Here is a 13,285-nt window from a genome sequence, read left to right on the forward strand (position 1 = left end):
AATATAATTAAGATAAGATATGATAAGACAATCTTTTATTCGTCCCACAACGGGGCAATTTAAGTGTTACAGTGGCAAAGTAGATAGTGCCAAACAGTGTAAAGCAAACAAGAGCATATAAAGCAATTATTGAAAAGTTATTAGCAATTAAAGTTAAAGAAGTAGAAATAAACATATCTTAGGATGTATATACAAAACTAAATAAGTACATTTACAAATATTTACGAAACCAGTGACGCAGTGAAAAATGTACACAGACTTGTAGCATAGAATAAAACAATGTGCAGAACAGAACTGAGAAGATGAGTAGAAAAAACATTGCAAATGTAGAAAAGAGGGATAGGTAATTAATGCACGTTGAATTGATGGGGCAGCTGGCTGTCTGATGGACACCAATATTCTGATTTAAACATCAGACTAACATGTCATTTATGTGCCCTTAAATGTACTAAAAGACTGTCAAAGATTGTATCCTAGAATTATAATATTTATGTTTTCATTTATAGCAGGTAACTGTTTTCACTCATTGCCACTGCTCCTGGTTTATTACTTTTACCTACCTGGTTTATTCACATGAGATTTGGTTGAGAGAACAATAATTTTACTGGCAGTACCATGCACTCATCCTGTGGGTAAACAAAGGTTAACTAGCATTGTAGGGGCCACAAGGTCTTATTTGTTAATCATGATTATTTCCTTTATATGGTTTACTTCATTTCCGGTTTTGGGTTCATGCGTGTGGTTTACCTTTATCTACCTGTTCAGCTGGATGGCGGGAGGCATACAAAGAGGGTGAGTGGATTTGAATATTTTTTTGTTGACCGCCACTGTCATCGTCATTATTATCGTTTATTTAGATCTTTTTTAGTATTGAATTATTTTGAGTGTTCTGTTATTAAATAGAAAACTTTCCTTGGACTTTTTGATTCATGGCAAGACGCGTCACAAACACAAGCCCACTTAGTCTCTGAGGCACCTTTCAATCTTAGCAGCATCAAGCATATCATCCAGCTAATAAATCAGCAACAGGCAATCGCTGTTACCTCTGTCCTCCTCAGTACCACCCACTTCTCAATCTTTGGCAACTTTAGGTTCCCGAAAACCAACATTGCAGTAGAGAGTTTACTGATACTGACGTGTCTGAAAGGTAGCTGATGAATAAATGGGTCACATCACTGTCTCTTTGCTCATTATTTATATAGTCTGTGATTCCAGCTGATGCAGTTTTCCAACCATTCCAGTTTCGCAACTCTGAGGGGAAAACCAGTGCACCTCGTCACTTCCCTGCAGTGACACCAGTGACATTTCTTCCCTCAGAGTAGGCTTCATTTTCAACTGGACACTGAGGCCACAATGTAAACAGGAAGACTAGAGATAGTGAAGTTATGTGCAGCGCCCTCAGGGCATTCACTCTCCCATGGCTGAGAGCACCTTGACCCATGCAGATAATCATCTGAATACGTGATGAACAGGAGTCCGTGTTTGAAGACAAGAGATGATTTTTACAGATTCAAGTTTCAAAATGATTTCTTCAACAGAACAGACAAAGGATGACTTAAACAAAAACAAGTTCACTGATGTAATCTCACCTCCATTGCCTTTGCTATGCCAAAGTTTAGCGCTTTACAGATAACATTGTGTAAAGCTGTCATATACTAGCATTGCAGGGAGGTGCTGTGGTTAGCATTGTTTCCACACAGCAAGAGGTACACAATTTATCACCCTGCTGGAGTCTCTCTGTGTGGAGTTTCCAGGGTGTGTTTGGACTCGCTCCAAGTGACAGCCGGGATAGACTCCAGCTCCACCGCAACCTCTGATGAGACAAGTGTTACATATGATTGATGGATTGATGTTAAGTATCAGGTCCTTCACACCTTCGCAACGTTTTAAATGTAGCATAGAAAAAATCAACCAATTCCAAGCATCCTGTGTGACATTGCTAACTTGCCAATTCATCCAAACTTTAAACTCAATTTGATCTGTTACCGCCACTGCTAGACACTAATGACCAATCACACTTGTTCCCTAGCATAGTTTATCAAAAGTACCTCATTGACTTCATCCATACAAAAATACCCACCCGTAGTCTCAGGTCCTCCTCTTCCATCCAACTCACCCTCCCACCTGCTCGCTTGACCACCATGGGGTCGAGAGCCCTCAGCCACTCGGCCCCCCGCCTCTGGAACTCTCTCCGCCTGGACGTACAAAATCCCACCTCTCTCACCGCCTTCAAATCCTGCCTCAAAACTCACCTTTTCCACCAAGCGTACGCACCCTAATCCGTCTCTTTGGGACTGGAATGACTTCCCCTCCCCCTTTCATTTTTCTAGTATAGTATCTTTATTCTAATGTATGTATTTATTTACTGTTGAGTGTTGCTTTTATTATTGTTATGTTGTAAGGTGACCTCGGGTGTCCAGAAAGGCGTCTATAAATCCATTTAAAAAATGAATTATCATTCATGGGGTTCTTATCGTTCCTTGAACTAGTGATCTTTCAATCAATCCAATACTTGATGAATGCTTTTTTGCTTTGTTTTTTCTGTGGTACAAAAACTGTTACACCCAGTCACACTGTTACACCCAGTCACACTCAGTGCCGTGGGTTAAATCAGTTGACGATCCCGAAGCTGTGTTACTAACCAGTTTCTGACCAGATGTATGGAGCTAATACTGTTACAAAACAATTTGCAAATGTGAATATTAATCCACTAATGCGTAAGTTGATCCACAAATGCTTGGATTTGTGTACAAATACACAAATATTTGTGCATATTCCAGGGTGCTTAGATTCAATTGGATTGGCCTACTTATTAGCAGATCTGAGTGTTTGCATAAATGGAACTGTGTACAAATCAGAATTCTCATTTGTACATCTTTTTACCCGTTTGGATATTGTTTTGGGACAATATTAGCTCAATACAGAGGCTTTGTTACTGATGAATGTCAGCACTGGACCCGTAAAGTGATTGTGCTGCATGTAAATGTGATAAACAACTTAGATTTCATCTTATAAAACATGTACTGTAAGAAGCTAAGGATTATAAAAATGCTCACAACAGTGGCAACTATTATTATTGTAATATTCAAATGCTGCAATTAATTACAGACAAAATGCCTCAAAACATCACAACATGTTTCACAAGTTTTTTTAAAAGTTATATTTTTGGCAAATTTTCACCTTCATTGGATAGGATAGCTAAAGAGAGACAGGAGGTTATAAAAGCAGAGAGTGGGGAAGACATGCAGCATACGGTTGAGGTCGGGAGTCAAACCAGCAACTGCTGTGACCAGGACAACAGTCTCTCTCCAATGCTCACATTAACAGCCTAGTAAATAAAAGATGTGGTCTATGTAGCTCATTCATTTATTAGCACACACTTTATAGAGGTCAATTTTTCTATTTCATTAGGCAACTATTAAGATGGTATAAAGGCTAAGGGTTACACATAAGTTGACATAGTTAGGAGCAAGTTGGGTCAACTGACAGGTGAATTTGTTGTTCTCATTGTTGTAGCTGTTTTCCAGGAGGCTCAAAGCCTGCCTCAGCTCCACCTCTGTCCCGGTTTCTATGTGGACAGATATAAATTGAGTCAGCATTTTGAATATTGGCGACCAGCGTCGGAACCTACAGTCTTCGGACCTGGGTCTCTTCTCCTCCCCCCGGACTAAGCTGCAGACTTTTGGAGACAGAACCTTCATTGTGGCAGTCCCCACTCTGTGGAACTCTCTCCCTCCTGACATCTGCAGCGCCCCAACCCTGGACAGTTTTGAAAAAGCTGTCAAAACACACCTTTTCCTCAAGGCCTTAGTGTTAGTGTTAGTGTTATCCCCACCTACCCCCCAGACCTCCTACCTGACCCTGTGAAGCGACCTAGGGTTTCTTGAAAGGCGCTATATAAACACCAGTTATTATTATTGTTACAATTATTCAAAAAACTAACAGGTGAAGTCACTGAGACTAGTTCAACATGCCTAGTACGACATGTACAAGTGGTATCAATGGGAGGGCACACTGACACTAGTATGTACAAATGGGATCCACAGATATTCGTCATGGTTGCATAATCTGTTATTAGTCCCTCTGAATCTGCCAAGTATTTTATGGCTATAATCTGGTGGACTCATTAATCAGCTATGAAAACTGCCTGGTAATTTATGAAACACGCAGTGGTAATAGAGGTCTTTTGTTCCCAAGATAATGAAAAATGTTCTGACATGGATTCAACCTGCGTTACATAAAATGTTTTGTTTGTACTTGTTTTTGAGTTGCAAAAGTTTGTGGAGATATTTGTATAAGTTTCAGTGTCTGGATGTCTGAATGACAGCAAGAAACCTGAACCATCTTCTCCTTTCTCTGGATTCAGCAGAAACAAGGCAGCTGTTTATGCTAAACACGGGCACAGACAAAGACGAGCGTTTTCCATGGTGGTGGTCCGTACTGCCATGGCAATGGGCAGCAAGTTTGTTTAAAACTCTAACACAGGTCTTGTGGTCTGTTGGCGTCTGACGTCAGGAGACTGGCCCTGTTGTCTGTGAGCCACCCGGTTCAGGCTGGGCCGGCGGCTTTTACTGCCAGGAGATCCAGCTGACAGCCAGTCCACCTCGTTTCTCCACTCCACCAGCCAAGCCCTGAAAGCATCCATAGCCCCGAGGCCGAGGCAGGAGAGGAAGAGAACCACTTCCAGCAAAACAAACCTGCTCTCTCCATATCCACTTTATGAAAACAAATGTCTTCCTGCAGTTTCTCCCCGCCAGCTGCTGTTTGTTTTTAGTTGGGTTGACGGTGAGGACTGTAGTCACCAAGCAGGATGGCTGGGTAATATGGGGCATTCCAGGATAATTCAATAACAGTGCAGGCCTGTGTGTAAATGGCAAAGATCAACTCAGAGTGGCGGAGACAGATCGGTAAGGAAGTTTGCAGCAGAGTACAGCTCTAAAGAAAATGATGAATCTGGAAAAAGATGAGATGAGGCAGTTGTCTTCCTCTTGGGCCTCTTCTATGTGTGTGTGTGTTGTGTGTGGAGTTTAAAATAAAGGATTTAGACAATAACAGGATATGTCCTTCCCAGAAAATTGTCACAAATCATCATGTTATCAAACATGGCGGCAGTCGTCATAGATATGCCATTGTTCTTCTCTCAATGGTTTCTTTTCTTTGCATGCAAGTGTCTCAAATATCTCCATATACATAGATTTCATATGGCAGCCATTATATAATCCACAGAATGAGCAAACGCAGTGAAAGTGTCAAAAAGGGGAAGGGGATCCTCCTCTATTGCATCATGGTACTCATCCTTGTTGAAACAAATACACAGCATGTAGACTTTAAAGGTAACTATGTGGACGAATATATCCGTCTTGTGTTCTTGACTTATTTCACTGAAAGGTGTATTCTGTTCCTGATAAAACATTGAGGCCCTGCTTGGGTTTTAGCCTTTGTGTAAAGCACTTGTCAGTGTCACATCACATTTATTGTGATGCATTTAAAGACATGGCGCCAGCCTGACATTTGTGCTGATTCCTCTGGGCTCTTCATCCAGAGCACAGCTGGCTGGGAATTGTTCGGACATAGAAGGGAACACCCCTGTGGGGACACAGTCGGACTTGTTTGTCAAAGAAATACAAATGAAAAAAAAACTACGCTGGTATCGCACAACCATACTTATGGATGTGGCAATTAATGTATATGCAGGTAAACATTTAAACTAATTCAAATCAAGATTTTATATCAAATTTCCACCAATCTTCTGCTCCCACAAAGAAAAGCTCAAAATGTGTCTCCGTGGATTGAGATACACCATACAATCCAAATCACGTCTAATCCACATGCCCTTCTACTGCTTTTGCCTCAATCAATAATCGTCCTTATTTGACACAAAGCCACAGAGATAGAGAGAAAACAGGTAGAGCGTACGACTCTGTGGCTCTCTCGTGTGTCATAGTGAGCGAGTGCGTGGGAGGAGATGTGAAACATGCTTTGCAGTGGCACAGTCTGTGGTAGAGGGAAAGAGACCGAAAGAGGCAAAGAGAGAGGAGAGGCCCACACAGTATGAAAATATCAAAATACCACATGTATAAGGGTGAGATAAACAAAACCGTCTCACTGCAAAATCTATTAAAGGTCACATAAATAAACTCTCAGGATTAAGATTTTCAACAGTTTGCCACCTATTTTGATCAATTAAAATGATTAATTATAACCATGAACTATCATATAAATGGACGTGACATCACTAGTTGTCAATACTATGGACTGGAAAAGTTAAAATCATACAAAGACAGTGTTAACTCCTCATTTTTCTTGTTGAACTAGTCAGCTGCGAAGTATACAAAGTATAGAAATAGTTGGCTAAAAGTAATAGGCTAATACTGAGAAAGTTGGCTTAAAGTTATTTAACATTGTTGGAAATAGTCATCAAAATAGAGGGGTTGAAACTGTTTGATAAATGCAAGGAGTTGAGTGGCAGAAATGGCTAAAAGCGAGGGGAAAAGTTAGCTTACAGGAACTGCAAATGATTGAATGGTTGTTGTTAGCTTAAAGTTATGGATACATAGTGGGAATGGTAATCTAAAGTACTTGTTAACTAAAAGTAGTGGGTAATAAGTGGACATTTAAACTAAAAGTAAAAGGTAAAAGGTGGAGATAGCAAATAGTAATGTATAAATTATTTGAATAGTTAGCTTAAACTAAGAGATTTTAGTTGCAAGCCTGAGCTCGGAAACATTGCTCCATTGATGAATGGTCGAGGTAGTTATCTTAACATAGCAGATGAATATCACAAAACGTACAGTGGCCCTGAAGTGCACATCACAAGGGCAAATCAGAAAACACTACTGTCTCCATTGTGTTTTCTGAATTGCCGTTGTGATTTGCACTTCAGGGCCACTGCAAACGGCCTAAGATAACTAGTTGAACTAGAAAGCTGACAGTAATTGTTAATGGTCTGAAGAGTTAGCAAAACGTCATTAATGGCTGGTGGACATTTTAACTAATAGCAACTGATGAATGTTGAAAATATATGCTAATAAGGCCTAAAGACTGAATAGTTATAATTTAGCTAACAGTGTGGAAGGCTGTGGATTGTGGGGTAGAAGAAACAGATGAGTGGTGGAAATAGCTGAAAGTGGTAGTTACATAGACTGTATGAATAAAATAAAAAAATCAGTATAAATCATAGAAGTTATTAGCCTTAATGTAATGAGGAGATTTATTTAGCTGACAGTAATGAATAGCTAACAGTTTTAGCTTAATATGGTGCTGTGTTTTCCACACCTCCATTATGTACAGGAACTCCTTTAATCAACTTTTTTCACAGGTTATGAAAAATGAAGTTATCGATGTCTGCCCCCCGGTTAAATTCATAGCTTGCTTCAGCTCTTACTAATTTTTTCCCCTTTTTGATCTTACTGAAACTATATTTTTTTCTTGCCAACATTCAAGAAAAGAGATGAGTCAGAGTCGTCGTTGTTGTTGTTGCTGTGAATTCCAGTAAGGATCTGACAGCGTCACAGTCTGCGAGCACTGCCCCGGCTTCCTCTGTGCTCACTGAACTGTGCTGTATTACAGGAGCGATAAGGCTGCTGTGTTTTCCCCTCCACCCTGACCCAGGGAGACAGCTGTTCTTGCCTCCCCAGACTCTGCCCTCTATGTCGGCATCGGGCTGCTCAAACGTGGGCCTGGCTGCACGTTGCACTGTTTTTGGACCTGATGGAGGATGCAGATAAGAGAGGCTGTTGTGACTGGGCTGTCCAAAAAGCAAAATGCATTGTGGGTCGGGCAATTTCTTGTAAGTTATCTGTGTGTGCATGTGTGCGCATGTGTGGAATGTGCATTGTAAGTGGTGTAAACATCCCTTTAGTGTTTAATGTGCAGAGGAAGAAAACAACTATAACTTTACCTAAAGGTACCAGAATGATACTCAGAAATGTCTTCTTTTAAAAGCAAAATGACTTTATGTCACTGTTACACATTACCTGTGTTAAATCATCATTTTGTTTGATGTAGCTTTAACTACTTTATAAAACTAGCAGTGTTTCTCAAGCTAGGAGTCACCTCCTCTAGGGAGTCAACTGGGGAATCATTAAATGCTTAAAAACCCTTGAAATAAGATAATTCTGAATAAGTTTCAATTCTTTTTGGAGCTTCCTGTAGAGCTTACAAAACACAACAGGAGGATCTTGACGAGAAGTTAGGAGAGAATGAAGCTCAGGGTGGGCAGGACCCTGACACTCAACCTCAAAGGTTTCCTGTCTGGGTAACCACCGGCTTACTAAACATCATCCCAATTATCAGCCACCCAAAGACACAAACAAGCTGACACGAAACACTGATGTGAATATGAGTGTATTGATTTAAAAATATATTTTTTTCCATCTAAAAAAATAGTCTCTCTGATTACTCGACTAACAGATATCATCAGTCTTAAACATTAAAGTGAACATTTGCATTGATGGTAATGTTAGACAAGGTGAACAGGACTTCTCTGGGAATATTTATGCAGAGATGTCAAATAACCAAGTACAAATACTTTGTTACTTTACTTAAGTAGAAATTTAGGGTATCTATACTTTACTGGAGTTTTTGCACCATTACAACACTTATAGGCAACTAGTCATCATATCTTCCGCGGCTGAAACAGGTGCAACCCAAATATTTCAACATCAACATATTAATATAACATTATAGTCATTATGGCCTTTAGAAACATGTTTTTTTGGGGAGGTGGGGTAGTGCACTATAGGCCCCTGTGGCACAACCTAAGCTCTTGTCCTTAATTGCATTTTTCCCCTTTATATTACTTTTACTTTTACACTTTAAGTAGTTTTGAAACCAGTACTTTTATAGTTTTACTTGAGCAAAAAGCTTGAGCTTATACTTCAACTTCTACAGAAGTCTTTTTAAACCCTAGAATCTATACTTCTACCTGAGTAATGAATGTGAATACTTTTGACACCTCTGTATTTATGTCACCAGTTCTGTCCTTACTCAGCTCTCATCCTCCTCTGAACTTTGAAGTTAACACACCTTTGAACAGAAATGAGTCAAATGTCACAACCTTTCACATTTTTGTTATTGTCACGACTGCTCTTGGTTTTTATGTCACTTGATAGTGATCAGCAACTTAGAGACACACTCACCAGTTCTCCTGTTGTTGTCTTGATTGCAGGACAGGATCTTGCTCCACTTTTCTCTGTCAGAGTTATTTGGGCCCCTATAGCTCCTCAATCAAAAGTTTCATGTTCTCCAAATAAATGTGTAAAAGTATATTAAAAGTATCCTTAATTTGTTTAGCCTACCAGTTTTGAATGCTAACAAAAAACAGTATTATTGCCACAGTGTCAACAGGCAGAGGTGAAATGTGCCAGACTCCTTTATGTGGATTGGTTAATCCCCCTGTTATTTCTCAGGGACAGCAATAATCTTCCTGGGTCAAATTGACCCGGGGCATATTTAATCATCCAAAAGTGTCAGAACCCCAAAAAATCCCAATACAATTTTTTAAATCTCGTTATTAACTCCATTGCTAACCATTTAAATCAATATTTAGTGCAATGGTGTTCTTTAACTCTCACAGATCACAGTTCAATGAGGATAACTCACTCGCTTTTCATGTGTGTGTTTGTGATTGAGATGAAATATGTCACACAGTTGCAAAAAAACAATTAGTATTTGAAACTTCTAACTTCTTTTAGCCTCCACTTTGACTGCCGGGTCAAGTTGACCTACAATCAGTATCTATGTAATATAGACATGCAGGGGGGGTTGCAAATATCTTAAATTTTTATTCTATGTGTTGATTATGCTAATTAAGGCAAGCAGAAGATTCATATCAAAAAAATACTTTTAACATTTTTTTTTTTTGTACTTTGAAATGGGTCAATCTGACCCGGAACATAACAGGAGGGTGAAATACGACTTGTGTAATCAGGTTGTCCTAAGCATCACTTTTGCTGGTAAGAATCAATCACTAGTGTTATGAGGTTTTGACCAATCAGAATCAGGTATTTAACACAGCCAGATCATGTGAGCTATATAACCTCCAGGAGCGACAGAAAAGTTTTTGGCAAACCCGGTGAAATACAGGTTTTGATTAAGGTCAATAGGTCATCACTTATCTTGATGTTACATTGTTACCTAACGCCAACTGGCAACTTGAGTTGGTGTTTTGTGACGTCAAAGAACAGAATGTGAGCTTCCACTGCATGCAGACCTGTGTTTATAGAGATCAATTAAAGCAAAACCATTGTCAGGTGACAATAGGTTCCTGTAAAGCAATGCAGCCGGTGTGTTCTGCACCCTTTACTCACCCCATGCACAGACTGTTTTCCCATCCAAAGCCCATTAAATTGATTCTAGTAAAACATAAAAAAAGACAGCCGTCCATAACAAAAACGTCTTTGAAATGTAGTGGAATAGAATCATAGAGTGGCATGGATTGAAGGATTTAAGCTGAATGCATTACAAAAAAAAGTGTATTTCATTATAGTCCATTAATAATAACACAAGTTCATATTTACTTTGTCTGAACTAAAAAAAGACACCATTAAGCCAGGTAAGGAAATCAGAGGGAATCTATAAACAGCCTCTGTGTACAGTAGCTAACAGCTCTGCTGATATGTGAACGTATGCCCAGCGTCTTGCAGACAAGTGGGAACATAGCAGACGGGCGTACGTGCAGATCAGAGTAAACCCAGAGATGCCATGCCTTGTCTCCACTCTACCATGTCGGTCGATGTCATTAAAGCTTTGGCAGCAGATGGCTGATTTCCCTGTCTTTCTCATTCTTTCTGTCACTCTCTGTTGGTGGCTCAGAGCAAAATATTTCAAAGACTAAACCTTTATTTGACTCTCATTTTTGCTCTCTGGAGCTGTTAGCAGGGGACGGAAATTTGGAACCAGTGAGAGCAAATGTAAGATCTTTTTTTTTTTGAAGTCATGCTCACACAGGCCCTTAGGCATGTGCAATCAATACTCTTACTCACTGCTAGGCACACAACTATTAAAAAAAGTACAGGTGATATACAAATAAATGCAAGGAGTTAGCTTTCAGTGTTTAAGCAGCACTTACTGAAGAATCAAGGGTTCCTTTGTGAATTTGGGAACAACACACCTCTTTGGTTATCCCGGCATTAGATGTGTGACGGAAAGGGAATGACCATTTTGACTCCCTGTTGCACCACTGTAGAAACAATATGACTTATTGTTATATATTCCATTGGTTATTATGATAATACTAAAATATTAATGAAAACTATTGAATTTGGAAGACATAGAAAATAGAAAATGAACAAGAACACTGCTTTGTGGACAGGTTTATTATATTTCTTTTCTTGAAACTGGGTTTTTCATTTTCTCTTTCATTAACCCAGGCCATAAGTTCACAGTGGATGAAAGGCTCATGGCATTCAGAGGTTCCTTCCATTTTAGGCAATATATGACTTCCAAACCAGCTAAATACAGCGTAAACATCTGGGCATCATGTGACAGAAGAGGTGTCTCGTGTTTATTTATAAAGATCACTTAATAAAAAAAAAAATTAAATCAAAATTTAAAATACAATAAACAAAAATCTATGTCATGTAAAATTATTCTATTTAAATTTAGGTCTTTCCAAGGTACATTAGAAAAAAGTTTTAACATGAATTTTCATGAAAAACGAGTGAATTATCCTCAATGAGCCATGATCTGTGAGAGTTAAAGAACACCATTGCACTGAATATTGATTTAAATGGTTAGTAATGGAGTTGATAATGATAATTTAACAAAACATTTATTGGGATTTTTGGAGGTTTTGACACTTTTTTATAATTAAATATGGTCTGGGTCAAGTTGACCCAGGAACATTATTGCTGTCCCAAAGAAACGAACATAACAGGAGGGTTAATACATGTTTTTTCCTTTTGTCATACTGCTTCCACCTGTGATGTGTTTTTAGAAGCACTACATTAGTTATTTTGCAGTACCACAGTGACGCCTTGTGGCCAGAGAAGGAATTACCATACTGCGACTTTTTTGGGACATTATGATTCTTACTGTTTTTACTTAAATTTGCTTTATTATTTTTAGATTTTATCCAACTAATTAATTGTTTTACATTTATTTGATTATTTATTGTTCAATGTATTATTATTATTATTATTATTATTATTATTATTATTATTATTATTATTTATTTATTTATCTCTTTATTTCATTTAATAATTTTTTTGTTTCTAATTTATCCTGAACACTTTTTCTAATTTTCCCGATGTGATGGCGTCCTCTTACCCTGAAAACGTCTTTTATTGTCCTTTTAATGCTTTTATTTACTTATCCATTTCTATTTATTTATTATTATGTATTTACTTATCCTTGAAAAACCTCTCAAAAATGATTGTACTGGTCTATTGTCCCACCACTTTATTCTGTATAATTGACGTCTATTCCTTTTAACCTCTTGCGTTGCATTTTGTTTTGTACTGTTAAAATTCCTCCTCCCTGTCGTTCAGAATCTTTGCTATGTCATTTGAACCATGCTTTGTTTGTCAAAGCACTTTGTAATAAAGGAGATAATTTACAGTAATGGCAAGAAATAGAGCCCAAAAGAGCATCTTTGGAAAGCCATACAAGGTACAGCTCACAGTGTCAGCAGAGAAGTCATCAGAAGCCTCACTAAATCTGTTTACCAGTGACCTCTGACCCTCACTGAAAGAAATGGAGGTTATATTGGACATTTGAGAAACACTTTAGATTTGAAATGTTTCAAAGACATTTACACAATTTTGTATACAAATGTAAAGAAAACTATTGTTTTTGTTGAAGTTTAAATACAGTTGTAGTAAATATTATTATTTTCAATCAACAGAATGTTTAAAATGGTGACTAGTTTTTAAATTTCACAAGTTATATGCTCTTATCCCCAACTTGCACAATAGTTTCACTCATCGCTGCAGATTCTGCATTTATTTTAAAATACAGCTGAAAAGCTTCATTTTAACCACACAGTTGAAGAAATATATTCACTATCTGACCTCCTAACACATTTGAAAACAACTGTTAACATAGTTTTTAAAATATTCACTAAATGCAACTTGCATAATAATTTGGAACACGGTGTAAATAAATAAAGTTATTATTCTTATTCTTATCATTATCATCATTAGTATTATTATTATTATTATTAATATTATTATTATTATTATTATTATTATTATTATTATTATTATTATTATTATTATTATTATTATTATTATTATTACTCTAAATGTATTACACTCGTTTCACCAGTGGGTGTCGCTGTTCT

At 38.0% G+C, this 13,285-nt stretch overlaps 1 long non-coding RNA gene across 4 annotated transcripts in view; it reads right to left on the bottom strand.

Moving 5' to 3' along the window:
• The window catches only part of LOC117826623, a 42,870-nt gene that overhangs the window by 29,267 nt on the left and 318 nt on the right, over positions 1 to 13,285 (bottom strand). For 3 of the 4 annotated variants that reach the window (XR_004634074.1, XR_004634071.1, XR_004634072.1), the window contains exon 2: positions 11,072 to 11,182. This is a non-coding gene — a long non-coding RNA (uncharacterized LOC117826623). Of the gene's footprint in view, positions 1 to 7,228; positions 7,708 to 11,071; positions 11,183 to 13,285 lie in introns of those variants that run through there. The other variant, XR_004634073.1, reaches the window with a different exon arrangement.

The sequence above is a fragment of the Notolabrus celidotus genome, chromosome 15 (genome assembly GCF_009762535.1).
Source record: "Notolabrus celidotus isolate fNotCel1 chromosome 15, fNotCel1.pri, whole genome shotgun sequence".
NCBI lineage: Eukaryota > Metazoa > Chordata > Actinopteri > Labriformes > Labridae > Notolabrus > Notolabrus celidotus.